The sequence below is a fragment of the Mustela lutreola genome, chromosome 4 (genome assembly GCF_030435805.1).
Source record: "Mustela lutreola isolate mMusLut2 chromosome 4, mMusLut2.pri, whole genome shotgun sequence".
Lineage (NCBI taxonomy): Eukaryota > Metazoa > Chordata > Mammalia > Carnivora > Mustelidae > Mustela > Mustela lutreola.
In genome coordinates this window covers 155,447,471-155,468,448 of record NC_081293.1, presented here as the reverse complement: position 1 = coordinate 155,468,448, position 20,978 = coordinate 155,447,471, and positions in this window count along the sequence as shown.

The window sequence follows — 20,978 nt, the reverse complement described above, 5'->3', positions numbered from 1 at the left end:
GGATTTTTTTTTTAAGATATGTCTACCTTTTTTCTTCAAATATGAAAACCCTCATGGGACGAAAGGAGTTTTGTTAATAATTTGGTCTACTGAAGATTGTTAACAATTACCATTTTGTTAGCATGAAAGTTACTTTAGCATCTAAAGGCTTCCCACCTTCCCTCTCCAAATAGATTTCCTGTTCTCACCTTCACACATGTGACCCCTTCTCACTGTGCCCAGTACCACTGAGGGCTGGCAGCACTGGCCTTTTCCCGTGCTCTCCTTGCTGAGCATCTTACACTGTGAAGGAGTAGGTAGAATGCCCCTTTTTGGAAAATCTCCCCTGTTCCCAAAGCCAGAAACCAGCTTTCCTTCTATTGAATTCCTCTAGTCTTTCCCCTGTATCGCTCTATTGGCAGATGCTCTGGTTTTGTTTTGATGGTAATTTTGGAACATGTATTTTATCTCCCTACTCTATTAAAAGCTTCCTGGGGGCATGATCGCTGTCTGGCCAGCCTTTGTATTCTCTACCACGCTTTACACACGATAAGTGTGTAAATATCTGTAGATATTTGTGGAATAAGTGAGTAAACTAAGGAACTAATAAATCCATAAATGGTTTTCATGTTCGCCAAGACTTTACCTACCCATCAGTAGCTCGGACTACCAACAAGATGATGAGTAACCTATCTGGAGTACAAAAACAAGTTGATGGACATGTAATAACACTATTTTACTATGAGTAAGAAAACCCAAAATGGTGAAAATATAAGAACACAATTTTGATGGAGCAAGTGTTTGTAATCCCCACCTACCCCACCTACCTCCCCCACCCCCATCACCAGCTGTTCCAACTGATACAATTTATTGTTTACAGAGTAGCTCTTATGTTGCTGTAATTTGTTTATTTTTGCTCTACTTTTCCTTTGAAGTTTAAAAGCAGCCAAGAAAACACCACAGGGAGAAGTAGCTTTTGTGGCTGGAGCTGGGCTCCCATGTTTCAGGCACTCTGGGGTGTTTCTTTGTGAAGGTCATTCCTTTCCTCTGTGCTAAGCACAGAATGAAATATTCCTTACTTTCAAGATTAATCCAGTGGCCGGCATTCAAGGAAGAATGGTGGGGCTATTTGTCAACTAGCTTTAAATATTTTATGGCAAATACTCTACTGTACCCTGGAAATTGGTCTTTTTGCCATCAATTTCTCAACATCGATATACTCTTTGTTGTAGGAAGAAACATTTCCCTTTGTAGTTTAAGCTGTATTTCTAATACAAAGACTCCTGGTCCTGTTAAAGAGAAAACATTGGCTCTTCGGGGGTAACATCAGGCGTAACTAGAAGCAGGAGCTGAGAAACCCACCATTTCCTCAGAAGAGGTGTGCAGGCAGCCCAGGGGGGAGCTTAGCCAGCAGACAGCTCCAATGCTGCAGGTAGCAACCCAGCCTCTGAACAAAAGGAGTCCGCACCTGGGTGCAGACAAAGGGAGACTGCCTCTGCTACCCAATTCCCAATTCCCATCGCTTGCTGCTTGGGGACCCCTAGTGGCGACACACTCGCCACAAGTACAGGTGTTCTGAATCTCCTCACTGAAGTGCAGAGGGGTCCTGAGGTATCTCCCTGAGTTTCCTACTTAACCACTTAACTTGGGGGTGGAGTGATTAGACACGCACACATGCGCGCGCGCACGCACACACATACACGTACATACACATGTCACACCATCGGCTACAACCTCTTGGACTTGAAGGACACAGAGAAAGGGTGCCTGGGTGGCCCAGTGGGTTAAGCCTCTGTCTTTGGCTCAGGTCATCATCTCAGGGTCCTGGGATTGAGTCCCACATCGGGCTCTCTGCTCAGCAGGGAGCCTGCTTCCCCTCTCTCCCTGCCTGCCTCTCTGCCTACTTGCGATTTCTCTCTCTGTCAAATAAATAAGTAAAATCTTAAAAAAAAAAAAAAAAAAGATGCAGAGAAAGGGGGAGAGAGTCAAAGAAGAGAGAGCTTTTCTTTCTTTCTGAAGGGAAAAAAAAAACTTTAGAAACTCATGATAGAATGCAGAAACTCATGAAGTATGTTTTCTTCTGCACTCCTGGCTTTGTTCCCCAACATTTTAGATTACAAACCTCTTTTCTGCCTTCCATGCCATAAGAGAAATCTAGGATAAACTAAAGTGAAGAGTGCTCTAAGTCTCCTCTGCGCAAAGGTGTGTAGCACGTTTGTTGCTCATGTCAACATTTGCTTTCATAAAGGTATTCAAAGCATTTATTCTCTGCTAACTGTTCATGCATTTGTGCATTCAGTAACTGATTTAGTCATGTTTACTGAGCACTCACTATGTGTCCGAGTATAGTGGACCCAAGGAAGAAAGAGGAAAACTACCTCCTTGCCCTGGGGTATCCAACAAGATGCTCCCCATCGCCTCTTTCTGGACATTTACATCTCTGCTGGAACAGGGCTTCAAGCTATAGAAATGATCTCTAATTAGGAAGCACAGTTATTATCCATTCAGGTAACAACTTTCTTTTCAGCAGATTTTTAAAAAAATAAAACTCTAAAACCAAGTCTCAAAGTCTGTTTCTAGATAAATGGCATTTTTTTTTTCATCCACAGTTTTAGCTTGTCAGTTCAGAGAACCAAGCAGATACTCAGAATGTGCTGTGCCTTCGGCCCTCAGAAAAAGTTCTGAATCAATATTTTCGTTCCTTTCCCTGTGGCAGTTATAGATTTGATAACAAAACAGAAAAATCTTTTTAATTTTTTTTTTAAGGAGGGAGAGTAAGTGGGCACTGGAGGAAAGCTAAGAGACACAATATCTGGGTCAATCTTCTGGTATAGGGAAACATATTTTAGCCTGTGGCAACTATTCTGGATTCGTTTGTAAAATGAGGCATGAAGAAGTGATTTTGGAAAAGTTCAATGTGTATCTGTGGAGTCAGACAGTCCCTATTCCATCCTGGTTCCTCATTTATTAGCTCTGTGACCTTGAGCAATTTACTTAATGCTAGTTTCCTGAACTTTAAAATGGAGCAATAATACCTAGTTCACAGAATTTGTGAGGACCAAATGAAATAATAGATCAGTACCGTGTCTGCCACGTAGAAGCCCAGTGAGGAATTCTGGGTGTCTGTGCCCTAGAGTCAAGCATGGCGTGCTTACACCTACTTTCCCAGAGCATGCTGGGAGAACAATGGCCTGATGGAAAAGTAATTTGTATCTCTACCTACCCTTCTTGTGTTCCATCACTTGTATGAGAGTACATCAAAACATATGAGAGAGGTCTGGGCTTCACGGGTTTGTTGTTGTTGTTGTTCTGTTTTTTTGTTTTTGTTTTTTTTTTTTAAGATTTTATTTATTTATTTGAGAGAGAGAGAGAACATGAGCAGGGTGAGGGTCAGAGGGAGAAGCAGACTCCCTGCTGAGCAGGGAGCCAGATACGGGGTTTGATCCTGGGACTGACCTCAGCCAAAGGCAGACACCTCACAGACTGAGCCACCAGGTGCCCTGAGACGCCTGAGCTTATGGAGATAAATCCAGTTCAAATCCTGATTCTGCTGCATACCACCTGGGGACCTTGGACAAGGAACTTTGTTTTTCCTCTTTCTTAGTGTATTTACCTGTTAAAATGGTGATCATAATGCCTCGTATTTGTATAAAAAAACAATGTAGGAGGGTGCTAAATAATAATGTACAACAAGCACTTTTTACCTGTAACAGTTCCTAGGGAAGGAGTGGATGTTGCTAGCGGAGAGTGCTTCAGAATCTGCAGGGAGTAGTGTTTGGAATATAAAAAAGGAAAGTACACTCAGGTCCTTCCTCAATCTCTCTCTCTCACTTACACACACACACACACACACACACACACACACACACACACCACATACACACACCCCACACCAAATGGTAATATCTCACAGGACGACATTTCCCCACCAGCCTCTTTGGGTAAGAATCCTGGTAGAATGTGAAAATATAGTACAATGACAGAGGATAGGCAGGTTACTTAATCTCTCTGCCAAATCTCGCCCCTAGAAGATAAATGGAAGAAAACCCAACATTTGATGACTTGCTACTACTGCCATTACTTAAAAAAAAAAAAAAATTATTTATTTGACAGAGAGAGTGAGTGTGAATGCACATGGGAGGTGGAGGGGCAAGAGAAGAGGGAGAGGGAGAAGCAGACTCCCCGCTGAACAGAGAACCCAATGCAGGGCTTGATCCCAGGACCCTCAGATCATGACCTGAGCCAAAGTCGGACACTTAATCGATTGAGCCACCCAGGCACCTGCTGCCATTACTTTAATTCTCCATCTCAGCACTGCCACTCAGCAATACAGAAAAATCACCTGCCACCTAATAACCATTTACTGAGTGCCAGGACCAGGCTCAGGATTCCGTCTACCTTCTCGTATATTCACAACCAGCCTGAAATGAGGATCATGATTTCCATTTTCCCTTTAGGGAAACTGAGGCCAAAAACCCTGTGTTACATCTTAATCAAAATGCATGACAACGCTGGTGGTAAGTAGTATCATCCCCACTTTATTTAAGGAAACAAAAATGAGAGGGTAAATAATTTACAAGGTTCTAGGCATTAATTGGAACCCAGCTTTAGCTGATTCTTTTCAGAGTATGCTAAAAAGAAAGGAAGGAAGGAAGAAAGGAAGGAAGGAAGGAAGGAAGGAAGGAAGGAAGGAAGGAAGGAAATAAATCACTCTTTTTTTTTTTTAAAGATTTTATTTATTCGACAGAGAGAGATCACAAGTAGGCAGAGAAGCAGGCAGAGAGAGAGGAGGAAGCAGGCTCCCCGCCGAGCAGAGAGCCCGATGCAGGGCTCGATCCCAGGACCCTGGGATCATGACCTGAGCTGAAAGCGAGGCTTTAACCCACTGAGCCATCCAGGCGCCCCAATAAATCACTCTTTATCAGAGTTTTCTTTTTGCTTTTTTGGTAAATATTTTCCTGCTTGAGCATTTACTCAGGAAAGAAATGAAATCTTTAACATATATCTTCTTTGCTTTAAACACTCACGTTTTTCTATTTGAACATAGAAGGGTACTGTCCTTCCTTGTCTAAAGAATAAATCATGGGGCAGGCCAGGCTCTGGAGACTTTGCAGGGCTCGTGTTCTGACCCAAAGGGCCTGAAGAGCAAGAGGCATGGTGTTAGGAAGAATAAGAAGGTGTTTGCTCAAGTGAGGTGATTGCGGGGAGCCAAGAATGCTCCCTGATCAAGAACTCTGTCCTATCCAGCTTTCAGATACTGGAAGTTCCAAAATTAGAACTTTCACTTCTTTGACTTAAACAGTGCTATGAACACATGTTATAATCAATCACTTTGGGGGGACCTAAGACATTAAACCAAATAACTATTTTCATTTGAGTAAGTTTCCTTATCCCAAAAGCTGATTTTAACACCCACACATAGGACAGGGGTATGCAACCTTAAATACTTCTACAGAATACCTGGGGGTTATCTTAAAACACAGACTCTGATTCAGCAGATGTGAGGCAGGTCCCAAACCCTGCACTTCTAACAAGTTTCCACGGGATGCCAATGGTGCATCACCACACTTGAGCAACAAGGGACCTAGAAGAATGGTTCACAACTCTGGCTGTGCATCAGAACCACCCAGAAGGCTTTCTGAAATCCCAATGCCCAGATTGCAACACCCCAAAACAAACAAATCAGAATCCCTGTGGGTGGGAACAAACACCTGTATTTTTTTTTTTAAATTCTAGATGATTCCAATGGACTGGTAATGTTTAGAACCACTGACAGGAAAGATGGGATGGAGAGAAGAGATTATAATGACAAGGAGGTCAGTGGGGAATGGCAAATGCTAATGTTGCTCCATGATTTTGCCAAGACTGTCCCTGGTCATAAAGGAAGGAGAGAGAATCACATTCTTGTCAAGACCTTTCATAAGATCATGTGACTACAGTTATAGTGATATGAGGAAACAGAGTAGAAGTTAACATTTGCACAAAAATTTCTTAATCAGTGTGGCGCAATTTGTCTTCAAATTTTGCCCACATTATGATTTTAAAAAGATATTTCTCAATGAGTAAGCACAAACAGCATGCACTGACTTTAGGGCCACTCCCCCCAGAGCAGCCAGCTGTCAGTGAGGGAGATGTTTGCCGGCAAATCCACTCTATCATTTCTCAATCAGAAAGAAGATTAGAAATGGGATTTTCAGCTCAGATGGGGTTGAAGGGTGATATTTATGCCAGAGAAATACTTCATGCCACAGCTAAAAAAAAATTGCTTTGGGGAAAAAAAGACCCTCAACTTCTTATTTGTTATGAATATATGAAAATGAAACTCTCAGCTTGCACAGGAGGCGGTGGTATCACAGGTGAATTCAGCTGCCTTCCTCTTCCAGTGGTGTTTGCTGCACAGAGACAAAAAGTCTTTTAGCTGAGTCTTTATATCCAGAGAATTTATTCTCATCCACATCCGTTCCCATTCCTCAGGGTTGAAACCAAGAGGGTGGTGAGTGAAACAAATCAAAATGTTTAGAGCAGTTAATTCAGTTATGAAGATTAATTTGATGTGTCAACGTGATTGGACTACGGGGTGTGCAGGTATTTTTTCTTTAAGATTGTATTTATTTATTTGAGACCGAGAGACAGAGACAGTGACAGAAATAGTGACAGAGATAGTGAGAGAGAGAGAGAGCACGAGTGGGGAGGAGAGGGAGAAGCATGCTCCCAGCTGAGCAGCTGGCTATTTTTTTTTAAAGATGTTATTTATTTATTTGAGAGAGAGTGCTGAGAACAAGCAGTGGGAAGGGCAGAAGGAGAGGGAGAAGCAGACTCCTCACCCTGTAGGGAGCCCCATATGGGCTCGATCTCACCCCTGGGATCATGACCAGAGCCGAAGGCAAATGCTTAACCAGAGCTACCCAGGGACTCCAGTGTCCAGGTAATTGATACAAAATTATTCTGGGCGTTTCTGTGAGGGTTTTTTTTTTTTTTTAAATGAGGTTAAAATTTAAATCAGTAGACTGAGTAAAGAAGATTGCCTTCCCTAAGATGGGGGGGCCCCATCCAATCAGTTGAAGATCTTAACCTTGAGCTAAGACAGAACTCTTTCTGACAGCTTTCAGACTACAACATCAGCTCTTCTGTTGATTTTGAACTTGAACTGAAACACTGGCTCTTCCTGGGGCTCAAGTCTATTGGCTTTTAGACTGTAAATAAGCCATCAGCTCTTCTACATCTCTAGCTTGCTGACTCACACTGCAGATCTGGGACTTATCAGCCTCTATAAGCATGTGCCTCCATATATACAGGAATTAGCATGAGCCAATATATATTGGCATGAATACACACACACACACGTATGCATATATTTATGTCTATCTAAATACACATATCCTATTGGTTCTATTTCTTTGAAGAAGCTTAATAATGCATAAGGTAATTTTTTCACCTTTTGTACCCCTCCAGATTTTCTAATTTTTCTATAATGAGCAAATATAATCATTGATTTTTAAACAATGCATTATTAAACAAGCAACAGGAGAGCTCGTGTCCTCTTACATCACAAGCGTCTCTACTTCAGATCAATGCTGCTTTTCAAACTTCAGAACCTATAAACATTACCTGGAGATCTGTTAAGACTGGGCCCCACACTCAGAGATTCTGATTCAGGAGGTCCAGGGCTGGGAGAGAAGTGTCTGCATCTCTCCTTAGCCCCTGGGTGATGTTACTCCGAGAATCCTGCTTTGAGTGGTAAGGTCTGTGATCATTGCAAGGAAGATCACAGCGCCTTTCTAAGGGACTGTCTTTTAATCTCGTACTGTGTTCACACACCCCCAATTCAGGTGGAAAAAAAAAAATTCTGCTGTGTTTTGCAGTTGTCTTTCCATCTGGCTTTCTCATGAGATGAGAAGATTCTGGAGGGCAGCAAGGGTGTTTTGCCATTTTTGCATTTCCCTTCCCTAACCTAAGAATCTTTCCTGTAACAGAATTTTTAAAATGTCTGTAAAATCCAACTGAGTGTTTATCTTTGTTCTGGTTTCCCAAGCCATCTGAAGGTAGCAGGCTGTCCTGATTTTCTGCACAAAAGGGCAGAAGCAGAGTTAACACAATAGGATGCTGTCTGATATTGTCTTCTGCCCTGTCCAGGGAATTTAATTTTCTATAAGCCTAACTCCAATTCTCTTTGGGACAGTTGTAATGAGAACCTTAAGGCTTCCTACCCTCTTGTGACATTAAAGCCTTTCCTACTGACCATTAATGATCTTGGGGGACACTGAGTTTGCTCAATTTGTATTTCCTGACATGTGAGAACATGGAATGGTATAGACAAAATGTTTTAATGTTGAAATGGCTTTTTCAGTTCTGATCCAAATGTATGATATTGGATGAAAATATCCCAAGGTTATACACGGGTAATACTGACTGAATTTGACAAGTAGTTGACTATGATGATCTCGCAAGACTTGGGAAAAAGTCTGAGCAATATTACAACTTTCTACATTTTCATTCTGATTTGAGTCTTCACATCCCCATTCTGTTACACACAGTGTGTCATACCATAATGACTAGATTTCATTTCTTAACGATGTTTGTGATCTTATTTTATTATTTTTAGAACACTATCAAGTTCATACAGTTCTTTTAAGGAATTCAGAGAAGAAATCTTTTGCTGCTGCTAACCTTCTTCTGCCCTCCTACTTTTCAAACTGTACCATTACCTTCTCTTTTTCAGAGCTTCCTGTCATAGCCTCATAATAGAAGTTCAGCTTGTTTGCATATGCATTTGCATGTCTTCATTAAGAGGAAGACGGCGATGTGATTAATGAGTGTTATTTCTCATTTCGCAGAAGGAATATGTCTGTATTTTATATTCAAAGCACCAAAAAAAAGTCCTATGTTAGCTTAATATCAAATCACTTACTGTCTATATGTTATTTAAAATGTTTTTCTTGTAACAGTACATACTCATGCTAACTGTAAGTATGCTAGATGTGAAAGAGAGATAAGTAAATATAAAAATCACCCATATTCCCACCGGCATGCATAAATATATTAATACTGTTGCTGTTAATTCTTTCCTTGGGGGGGATTAGCAGTTTCATAGTCTGCTTTCTGCATTTTATGTTATATAGGAATATGAACATACATGTGGAAAAACCTTGTTAGGACCTATATCAAAAGCGCCTATCTTTGTATGTTAAGATTATTATAACTACTTCGGTTTTTCTATATTGTGTAATTTTTTAAATGATTACATTTACTTTTATCATTGGAGACAAAAAGAAAGCTACCTTTGGGAGTGCTGTGAAGTGTATAAACCTGGCAATTCACAGACCTGTACCCCTGGGGATAAAAATACATTATATGTTTATAAAAAATTAAAAAAATAAAAAAGAAAAAGAAAAAGAAAGTTACCTTCATTTTGGAAGGAAGTATTAAAATTTCTCCATATCATTATATAGTCTTAATGTGATGTTTAATGGCTATCTGAAATTCCATTGTATGAATCTATAATAATTTAATTCATTATTCCTCTATTGATTGAAATTTAAATTGCTCCACAGATTTTCCTTTTTGTGATTCATACTGGGATAAAAATTCTTGCACCTACATCCATGGGTGCCTTTCTTTATTTTCTTAGGCTTGACTGCTGTATGTTGAACATGGCTATGGTAGGGCCACCAGCTGTACAACCCTAGAAAGCACCAGACAGTGTATCCTACATAAAAGTTGCAAATTCAAAACAAAGTGTAAAATGGTGTCTGTGTGAATAGAGCAATGACTAGATATGGTCAAAGGCTATGAAAATATTTAAAAGCCTTGATAAAAGTTGCCAAATTGCCTTCTGGAAAAATGGTCTCAATTTATACTCATTCCCAGGACTCACCCCGCATGTATCAAAATTGAGAATTAGAAATATTTTTAAATTTAAATTTGTGAGGAAAAATGGTATCTTATTGCTGTTTTCATTTCTGTCTGATTAATAATGAGATTTAGATTTTTACTTATGGGTTAATCATTTTTTTAAAGATTTTATTCATTTATTTGAGAGTGAGTAAAAGCAAGAGAAATCACAGAGGGAGTGGGAGAAGCAGACTCACTGCCGAGCAGAGATCCCGAGGTGGGGCTCAATCCCAGGACCCCCAGATCATGACCTGGATGAAGACAGATGCTTAATGACTGAGCCACCCACACACCCCTCTTAATCATTTCTATTTCTTCTTTTGCAAATTGCCTATTCACATCTTTTGCCAAAATAAGCGTAAGTACTGAATCCCAATGACAGCACCAAGAGTTGTAGGTGTGTGCTTTTACTTATTCTCCCCAAGTACACTGCAACAATCACTTTAAGTATCTCTGTATTATAAATTAGAACTCTACGAGGTGACTGGAAGTTTTGAATCTTGCCCAGGATGTCACAACAATTGATAGGACTTGGATTTGAACACAACTCTATCTCCAGAGCCTGAGCTCTTTATCACTGGATTATAGTGCTCTTTCATTTGTATGCCAATGTTCTTATTGATTTGTCATGACTCTTTATATAGTAATTACAATAAACTTTGGTGAAATTTGTGACACAGGTATTTTTCTTGGTTTATTACTTGCCCTAACATGATGTACTATAGATTTAAGTCTTCATATTAACTTGCATGACCTCTTTGTAATATTAATGATTTGAGCTCTCTCTCAATTTTTTAAGTGTTTAAAATTTGAATCACAGTATTATTAAAATGCTTAGTGTGAAATGATATTTTCCTTTCTAATTAAAAAAAAATATTGGAGTAAAGACCAACTTCAGAGTATTAAGAATGGAACATATGTAACCACCATATGTAAATATTTGAAAATTAAACAAATGACATCATTCTTAATGAAGGTACATCTTAATCTTCAATGGTGTTTCCACTGTCTGGAGGGAAAAATAAACTGAAAATGTAAGACTAAGTAACAGAAGATCAATCAAATGCTTAACAACGTAAATTATTTTAATATTTGCAAAATAAGATGGTGATTATATTAAGTTTGTAATTCCTAAGTTAATTGGCTAGAAATAGTAAATAATTTCTCATGTGCAGTAACTCCTTAAAATCTTATAAAGTAGAAGAAAAAATAAACCTAATGAGCACAAAAACCCCACCAATTCCAGTTCTTAACTGTGCTTTGCATTTATACTATATAGACTAGCCATTAAGTATTTAATATGTTGTAATTAAAGAAATGAATGCATAGTAATTATTTCTGGTCCTTTTCTTAAGAAAAAGATTTATTTATGTATGTCAGAATAATTCTACTTGGCAAAGGATATATATGTAAAAAACTACTGAGGGGCACTTGGGTGGCTCAGTGGGTTAAAGCCTCTGCCTTCAGCTCAGGTTATGATCCCAGCGTTGGGATCAAGCCCTGCATCAGGCTCTCTGCTCAGTGGGGAGCCTGCTTCCTCCTCTCTCTGCCTGCCTCTCTGCCTACTTGTGATCACTGTCTGTCAAATAAATAAATAAAATCTTTAAAAAACAAGAAAGCTACTGAGATATTAATGTCTGCTTTGTTCTTGTTGCTGAAGGAGACTAGGGTAAGTGTGAGAATTTTTTCTTCCTACCCCATGACATCTTTATGTTGAGTCTGGGTTCCTGGGTGCCCAAATGTCCAAGTGTAGTCAAACAAGTCTTGTATGTCATTATTTCAGCCCAAAGTTTCCTAGCAGAGCATTCAGGAGTTCTGTCTCCAACAAGTCCGACTGAGAGGCTGATGCTAGGTAGGGGGAAGGCACAACTGGTCTTACCAGGGAGTGAAGAGACCAAACTTTCTCATGACTTGGGGCAGGGGTGGTGCTTCTTAAGGATGGCAAACCATGTCCACTGCAATGCAGTGCTCTTTGAGGGGACAAAACTTCCTGAAGGATCTTCTCAGATCAGTGTAAGCTATCACAAAGAGGACTCATGCCAAGGCCTGGAAAAAGAAAATGGACGTGCAACTTTCAACAGGACCCCAAGGACTCTCCGTGTATCAGCACCAGATTGGAGGATGGTCTCCTACTTCCTGACCACATGAGAAACCCCTGTGTTCAATGCAGCCCTAAGGAGTCAGGGTACCACTAAAGTATGACCGAGAGCATGGAAATCCTCATTAGCTTTGCTAAAGGGGTTCCAGAAATATTACTCAATTATTAAAAATAAAATAACATAACTACCCTTTACCCCCAGTTGTGGAATTAATAAATGTCAAGTACTCAATTACTGAATAATAACAGAGCCCCTACTATGTGCCAGGCAAAATTATAGACCCTGAGGACATAATATTGGACAAGGTCCCCACCCTCAGAAAGTTCATGCTTAAGTAGGAGATGTGATTAACTTTAAAAAGATAACTTCAATATTAAAAAAAAAATAACTACAAATAGTGAAAATATTGGAAATGAATGTTCAGATGGACATAAATTGCTTCAAGCAAATCTGTATGAGGATGTGACATTTCAGGGGAGACCTGATCTTTAACAAGTCTGGTAAAAGAAGCATCAGATCCACAGTCCTGAATCAGATATAAGCTCTGCATATTGGAGGAACAGGAAGAAGATCAGTGGGGCTGGGGCAAAATGAATGAAATGCGGAACCCAGGAAAACCAGGCCAAAAGGCTGAGCAGGCACCAGATCCTAATAGCCATAGAAGTCATAGAGATTTTCTGTTTATTTCTGGACCCAATGGGATGCCACAGAGGCTTTTAAGAAGAGGGTGACATGGTCTGATTGACCCTTTGACAAGATCACTCTGGCCACTGTGGATATAGGATAGAAAGAAAAACAAGAGGAGAAGTGGTTTGAAGGCTATTCCAATGGTTTAGAAGAAAGAGACTGTTGGTGTAAATAGAGGATGTAGCAGTGGAGATGGTGAGATCCTGGCAGACCGAAGATATATTTTGAAGGTGGAGCTGACACCACCTTGTGATGAATGGGATATGAAGGGTGAGGGAAAGAACTATCAAGATGGCTCCCACGTTTTTGGCTGAGCAGTTGAGTGGCTGGTGGTATCATTTGCTGCAATGGTGAAGGCTGAAGGAGGGATGAACTTGGTGGGGAAGTGAAATCAGGGGTTGCATTTTGGATATGTGAAGTTTAAGGTGCCTGTTAAAATTCAAGGGAGATGCCAAGTAGCATTGCTTGGCTTGGAAATAGATTTGGGTTATAAAGATGCATAGATGAGGAAATGGATGGATAGAGAGGTGGGTGCATGGTTACAGGAAAGAGGGATGGGGGCATTAAGAGAAAACTGTATGGATGATAGAAGACAGATGGATGAAGACAGTGAGACAGGAAATGAGAGAAAAAGCACATAAATCAGAAAAAGAATATGGTCTCCTAAATGGTATGAATAACTTTTTTTAAGATTTAGTTATCCACTTGAGAGAGAGTGAGCGAATGGAGGGAGGGGCAGAGAGAATCCTGAAACACATTCCCTGCTGAGCATGGACCCCCACATGGGGCCTGACACCCGGCTCGACGTCGTGCTTGATCCCAGGATCCCAAGATCATGACCTGAGCTGAAATCAAGAGTCAGCCATTCAGGGCCTCTGGGTGGCTCTGTGGGTAAAGCATCTGCCTTCAGCTCGGGTCAAGATCCCAGGGTCCTGGGACTAAGCCCCACTCGGGGCTCTCTGCTCAGCAGGGAGTCTGCTTCTCTCTCTCTTTCTGTCCCACTCCCCACTTGTGGCCTCTCTCTCTCTCAAATAAATAAATAAAATCTTCAAAAAAAAAAAAAAAAGCCAGCCGCTTAACCAACTGAGCCACCCAGGCCCCCCAATGGTATGAATATCTTTAAGCAACCCAAAGATGAGAGAGGAGCTAAGTTTTCCAGTGAATACATTTTCTTAATGTCTCTGTGCTTGAAGCAATGTACACTAAGCTAAACACAATTTGCCTTAAGGAGATAACTTTTTATATTTACCTCTTCTTTCCATGCATTTTAATTTCTTCGTGGTTTCTTCTACATTGAATTTTTCTCATCCCATTTTTCTCCCTATTCATTTGGAAGTTATAAACTATTGCTATTTGTTTTAAAATTGCCACAAACATTTATAGATACACATTTGAGTTAACAACGCCCAGTGTTAACCAAATCTTTAACTATACAAACCATCAATAGCATGGCATGAATCTGCTTTAAGTCTAGTTACCTACCTCCCTATGTTTTGCTCTTCCTTCTAGTATTTTAGCTCGATCTTTTTTTTTTCAACACAGGAAATTAGACATTATTGTTGTTGACTTACACTTATTTAAACAGAAGCATCTGATTTTCTTTGCTCATGATTCTTTCTTGTACCTTGGACTTTGCTCCAGTATTCTTTTTTCTTCTTCCTAAAGCGTATGCTTTTAAAGTTTCTTCATGAGGAATTCTTAGCAGTAATCCCTCTCGATTTTCATCTGTAAATGTCTTCATTTTGTCTTTTCTTTTGAATAAAAATTTAGGCTGTATCGAATACAAGCTGACCATTAATTTCCTTCAGCTCTTTGAACACATTTCATTGTGTTTTCACTTGTTTTCTTCCCAAAAAGGAGTCTACTATTAATCTACTTATTATTCCTTTTTTAGCTATATTCTATTCTTTGTTGCTTTTAAAAGTTATTTTTCCCTCTCTGTTCAGTGGTTGTGAAGTTTTCCTACAGTGTGTCTAGGCGGGACATTATCCCATTCAGGATTCATTGGCCTCATGAATCTGAGGAACCATGTCTTTTTTCATTTCTGAAAAATAGCTGTTAACTCTTTGAATATTACCTACTCAAAAACCTCAGTGATTTAGACATATGTTAAACCTTCCCACTCAAGGTTTCTTATCTTGTCTTTCACATTTTTCATCTGTTTCCCTGTGCCCTCTTATGGGTGATTTATCTTCCCCGTCATTGCTTTTCTCTTCCGCTGGTTATCCATCAGCTAAAGATCAATTTATCTAATTTGCTGATTATCAACTGAGTTGAACATATAATTTCAATTCTTTACTTTTTCATTTTTAGGATTTCTTTTTTTTTTTTTCTCAAGTCTCTTGGGCTGTTTTTCATAATGTCGTGTTCCTTAAACATACTTTTTGATTCTCTCCCACATTTTTTAATCGTTATGCCGAGCATTTTCTCTCTGCCCCTTCTAAATCCACTCTTCCCCGTCCTCCACTGTGCTTTGTGTCCTGACAGGTCGAGAGCTGGACTACACAAATGGGGTCCCTGTCCGGAGAGGTTCCTGCTTCTCCCTGAGTCTTAGCAGACCTTCGCTTACTCTTGTGCAAGAATTTATTGCTTCTCCCAAAGGGCAGATGGCTTCTGCTTCTATCCTTTCCCTAGGAGTAGTAAATCTTTGTCTGAATACTGATATGGGGGAAAGGGTTTGCTATCTTTCCTCCAGAGGCACGTGAATTTGCTTGTTCCCTCTTAGCAGCACTGACCACCAGAAGCCTTGCTGCTTCTTCCCCAACAGCAACCTCCTCCAGCATTTGCGCCACCAAAAGGGGGTCTTCTCCAGCCTTTTGGCCGATCCCAATCTTTCTCAAGAGCACCCAAGGGAGCTTGGGAGGGGGTAAAACTCCCCTTGTTTCTGGGTGTCTGAAGCCCCCACTTATTCTAAACTGATACACTGGTACATACTCAGCCTTGAGCAATTCGTTTTTGCTTTTGTTTTTTTTTTAAATATCTTCTCCCCCACTCTATGGCAGCTGCCTCTTCTTCCCGTGCCCTGTCAAATGCAAAACAATTTAAACAATTCATGTATCCTGACTCTTTTCAGGGTTAGGAATGGGGGTGCTTTTTTCCCTTTGCCATTCAGTTTCCTGGTTGTCTTGTGGCCTCAGCTCTTTGATGAGTTCAGGGAAGTTAGGGTTTTGCATGGTGTTCAGCATTTTCTTATTAAGATGGAAGTGACATTGTCCTGCAACTTTCTGTATCCTTAGCAAGAAACGGGATTCCTGGTGTTATTAAGAGCAGCATCACTTCCCACTTTGCAAACTCTCTGGTTTATGGGATAAGTTACATGGCCACCAAGGACAGGGCAGGAGCTCAAAGCCTGGAAGATGCCTTCAGGGGAATGCCCGCTGCAAGGTTCACGGCCGGCTCTCTAGGTTCCTGCTTTCTTATATTGCTGGCCGAAAAGGATTTCCCTTATTTTCATGTAAGCTCAAGCATGCATTTAAAAATATGGTGTTTTTTTTTTCTCTTAAAAAAAGCTATTTACCCAGCATTTTTAAGGTGATTTGTAACAGAAAGTCTCTTCTAGACAGCTAGTGAGTCATAGAGCCAGGAACAAAAGTTGAAAAAGTGTTTTATAATGTTAAAATTTTAATAACTTACTTTTTTACTTATTAACATTAATGATTCTTAAGATTGTTGATGATATGGCTGCAGAAGTAAAAAAGCAATGGTTAATGTGAAATTAATATTTTAAAAATGGAATCCATTAATGTAAAAGATTGACTTTACTAAGCTTTTCTTAAATACTCTTAAACACTCTAAAAGTTCAATTTATCTGGAGGGTGTTAACATGAATAATTTAAAATTCATTTTCCAACTGCAAGAGAAATAAAATTGATTTTGAGGGTTTTGCTGAATCCAAAAGCTTAGTTATTTTTAACAAAAATTTTGACAAATGATGAATGGATGGTTACAGGATGATGGATATACAGATGGACAGATTGATAAATAGATTATTATTATTGTATACTAATGTAAACTTTAGACACTGATCTTATCATAACCCAAAGTGAGTCTGAGTTTAGAGATCAGAGGATTGTTGAGCCAGAAAACTGACCAACTAGGTGTAACCAATGAAATAAGAGAAACCAGCCGAGTGCCTAGAGCCACCATACTACTAAAACTGCAGTGAGACTGGGTTTTGGAGAGAAGATGATTCTAAGTTTTAATGAGCTACATTAAGATGCTTCATTGAGAGGGAGGAGTCAAGATGGTGGAGAAGTAGCAGGCTGAGGCTACATCAGGTAGCAGGAGATCAGCTAGATAGCTTATCTAAAGATTGCAAACACCTACAAATCCAACAGGAGATTGAAGAGAAGAAGAACAGCAATTCTAGAAACAGAAAATCAACCACTTTCTGAAAGGTAGGACTAGTGGAGAAGTGAATCCAAAGCGATGGGAAGATAGACCCTGCGGGGAGGGGCCAGCTCTCGGCAAGCGGCGGAGCAACGGAGCACAAAATCAGGACTTTTAAAAGTCTGTTCCGCTGAGGGACATCGCTCCAGAGGCTAAACCGGGGTGAAGCCCACGTGCAGTCAGCGTGGCCTCAGGTCCCACAGGATCACAGAAGGATCGGGGGGTGTCTGAGTGTCGCAGAGCTTGCAGGTATTAGAACGAAGAAGCCGGGTACAGAGACAGAGCCGAGGAGTAAGCTCACAGGTTGGGGTTACCTTGAACTGGTCGCAGGCTCAGTGAGCTCGGAGCCCGCCGGAGCCAGGGAGATAGGAGGAAATGGGCGCCGGTCTCTGAGGGCACACTGAGGAGGGGGGCCCCAAGCTCTCGGCTCCTCCGGGCTGGAGACGGGGAAGCCACCATTTTCATTCCCGTCCTCCAGAACTCTACAGAAAGTGCTCCGGGCACAGAAGCTCTGGAAAGCAGACCCAAACGGATTACTCAGCCCGGCCCCTGGTAAGGGCGGTGCAATTCCGACTGGGGCAAAGACACTTGCAAATCACTACAACAGGCCCCTCCCCCAGAAGATCAACAAGAAATCCAGCCAGGACCAAGATCACCTACCAAGGAGTGCAGTTTCAATACCAAGGAGAGCAGTGGAATTCCAGAGAAGGAGAAAGCAAAGCACGGAACTCATGGCTTTCTCCCCATGATTTTTTAGTCTTGCAGTTAATTTAATTTTTTTTTCTTTTTCAATTCTTTTTTTCCCCTCTCTTCTTCTGATAATTTTTTTTAACTTTTACCCTTTTCCTTTTTTTAACATTTTTAACCAGTTTATCTAATATATATATTCTTTTTTTTATGTTTTTCTTTATTCGTTTTATTTTTTTTAATTGTTTCTTCTTTCCTTTTTTTTTTTCTTTCTGAACCTCTTTTTATCCCCTTTCTCCCCCCTCACGATTTGGGATCTCTTCTGATTTGGTTAAAGCATATTGTCCTGGGGTCTTTGCCACCCTTTTAGTATTTTACTTGCTCCTTCATATACTCTCATCTGGACAAAATGACAAGATGGAAAAATTCACCACAAAATAAAAGAAAAAGAGGCAGTACCGAAGGTTAGGGACCTAATCAATACAGACATTGGTAATATGTCAGAACTAGAGTTCAGAATGACGATTCTCAAGGTTCTAGCCGGGCTTGAAAAAGGCACGGAAGATATTAGAGAAACCCTCTCAGGAGATATAAAATCCCTTTCTGGAGAAATAAAAGAACTAAAATCTTAACCAAGTTGAAATTTAAAAAGCTATTAATTAGGTGGAATAAAAAATGGAGGCTCTGACTGCTAGGATAAATGAGACAGAAGAAAGAAATAGCGGTATAGAAAACCAAATGACAGAGAATAAAGAAGCCGAGCAAAAGAAAGACAGCTACTGGACCACAAGGGCAGAATTCAAGAGATAAGTGACACCATAAGACAAAACAACATGAGAATAATTGGGATTCCAGAAGAAGAAGAAAGAGAGAGGGGAGCAGAAGGTATATTGGAAAGAATTATTGGAGAGAATTTCCCCAATACGGCAAAGGGAACAAGCATCAAAATCCAGGAGGTGCAGAGAACCCCCCTCAAAATCAATAAGAATAGGTCCACACCCTGTCACCTAATAGTTAAATTTACAATCTTAGTGACAAAGAGAAAATCCTGAGAGCAGCCCGGGAAAAGAAGTCTTAACATACAATGGTAAAAATACTAGATTGGCAGCAGACTTATCCAAAGAGACCTGGCAGGCCAAAAAGAACTGGCATGATATATTCAGAGCACTAAACGAGAAAAACATGCAGCCAAGAATACTGTATCCAACTAGGCTATCATTGAAAATAGAAGGAGATATTAAAAGCTTCCAAGACAAACAAAACCTGAAAGAATTTGCAAACACCAAACCAGCCCCACAGGAAATATTGAAAGGGGTCCTCTAAGCAAAGAAAGAGCCTAAAAGTAGTAGATAAGAAAGGAACAGAGACAATACACAGTAACAGTCACCTTACAGTCAATACAATGGCACTAAATTCACATTTCTCAATAGTTACCCTGAATGTTAATGAGCTAAATGCCCCAATCAAAAGACACAGGGTATCAGAATGGATAAAAAAACAAAACCCATCTATATGTTGCCTAAAAGAAACTCATTTTAAACCCGAAGACACCTCCAGATTTAAAGTGAGGGGGTGGAAAACAATTTACCATGCTAATGGATATCAGAAGAAAGCTGGGATGGCAAACCTTAGATCAATTCGATTTTAAGCCAAAGACTATAATAAGAGATGAGGAAGGACACTATATCATACTCAAAGGATCTGTCCAACAAGAAGATCTAACAATTTTAAATATATGCACCTAATGTGGGAGCAGCCAACTATATAAACCAATTAATAACAAAATCAAAGAAACACATCAACAATAATACAATAATAGTAGGGGGCTTTAACACTCCCCTCACTGAAATGGACAGATCATCCAAGCAAAAGATCAACAAGGAAATAAAGGCCTTAAATGACACACTGGACCAGATGGACATCACAGATATATTCAGAACATTTCATCCCAAAGCAACAGAATACATATTCTTCTCTAGTGCACATGGAACATTCTCCAGAATAGATCACATCCTCGGTCCTCAATCAGGTCTCAACCGGTATCAAAAGATTGGGATCATTCCCTGCATATTTTCAGACCACAATGCTCTGAAGCTAAAACTCAATCACAAGAGGAAATTTGGAAAGAACCCAAATACATGGAGACTAAACAGCATCCTTCTAAAGAATGAATGGGTAAACCAGGAAATTAAAGAAGAATTGAAAAAATCCATGGACACAAATGATGATGAAAACACAATGGTTCAAAATCTGTGGGACACAACAAAGGCAATCCTGAGAGGAAAATATATAGCAGTACCAGCCTTTCTCAAGAAACAAGAAAGGTCTCAGGTACACAACCTAACCCTACACCTAAAGAAGCTGGAGAAAGAACAAGAAAGAAACCCTAAGCCCAGCAGGAGAAGAGAAATCATAAAGATCAGAGCAGAAATCAATGAAATAGAAACCAAAAAAACAATAGAACAAATCAACGAAACTAGGAGCTGGTTCTTTGAAAGAATTAATAAGATTGATAAACCCCTGGCCAGACTTATCAAGAAGAAAAGAGAAAGGACCCAAATAAATAAAATCATGAATGAAAGAGGAGAGATCACAACTAACACCAAAGAAATACAGACAATTATAAAAACATACTATGAGCAACTCTATACCAACAAATTTGACAATCTGGAAGAAATGGATGCATTCCTAGAGACATATAAACTACCACAACTGAACCAGGAGGAAATAGAAAGCCTGAACAGACCCATAACCAGTAAGGAGATTGAAACAGTCATCAAAAATCTCCAAACAAACAAAAGCCCAGGGCCAGACAGCTTTCTGGGGGAATTCTACCAAACATTTAAAGAACTAATTCCTATTCTCCTGAAACTGTTCCAAAAAATAGAAATGGAAGGAAAACTTCCAAACTCATTTTATGAGGACAGCATCACCTTGATCCCAAAACCAGACAAGGATCTCATCAAAAAAGAGAACTACAGACCAATATCCTTGATGAACACAGATGCGAAAATTTTCACCAAAATACTAGCCAATAAGATTCAACAGTACATTAAAAGGATTATTCACCACGACCAAGTGGGCTTTATTCCAGGGCTGCAAGGTTGGTTCAACATCTGCAAATCAATCAACGTGGTACAACACATTAATAAAAGAAAGAACAAGAACCATATGATACTCTCAATAGATACTGAAAAAGCATTTGACAAAGTACAGCATCCCTTCCTGATCAAAACTCTTCAAAGT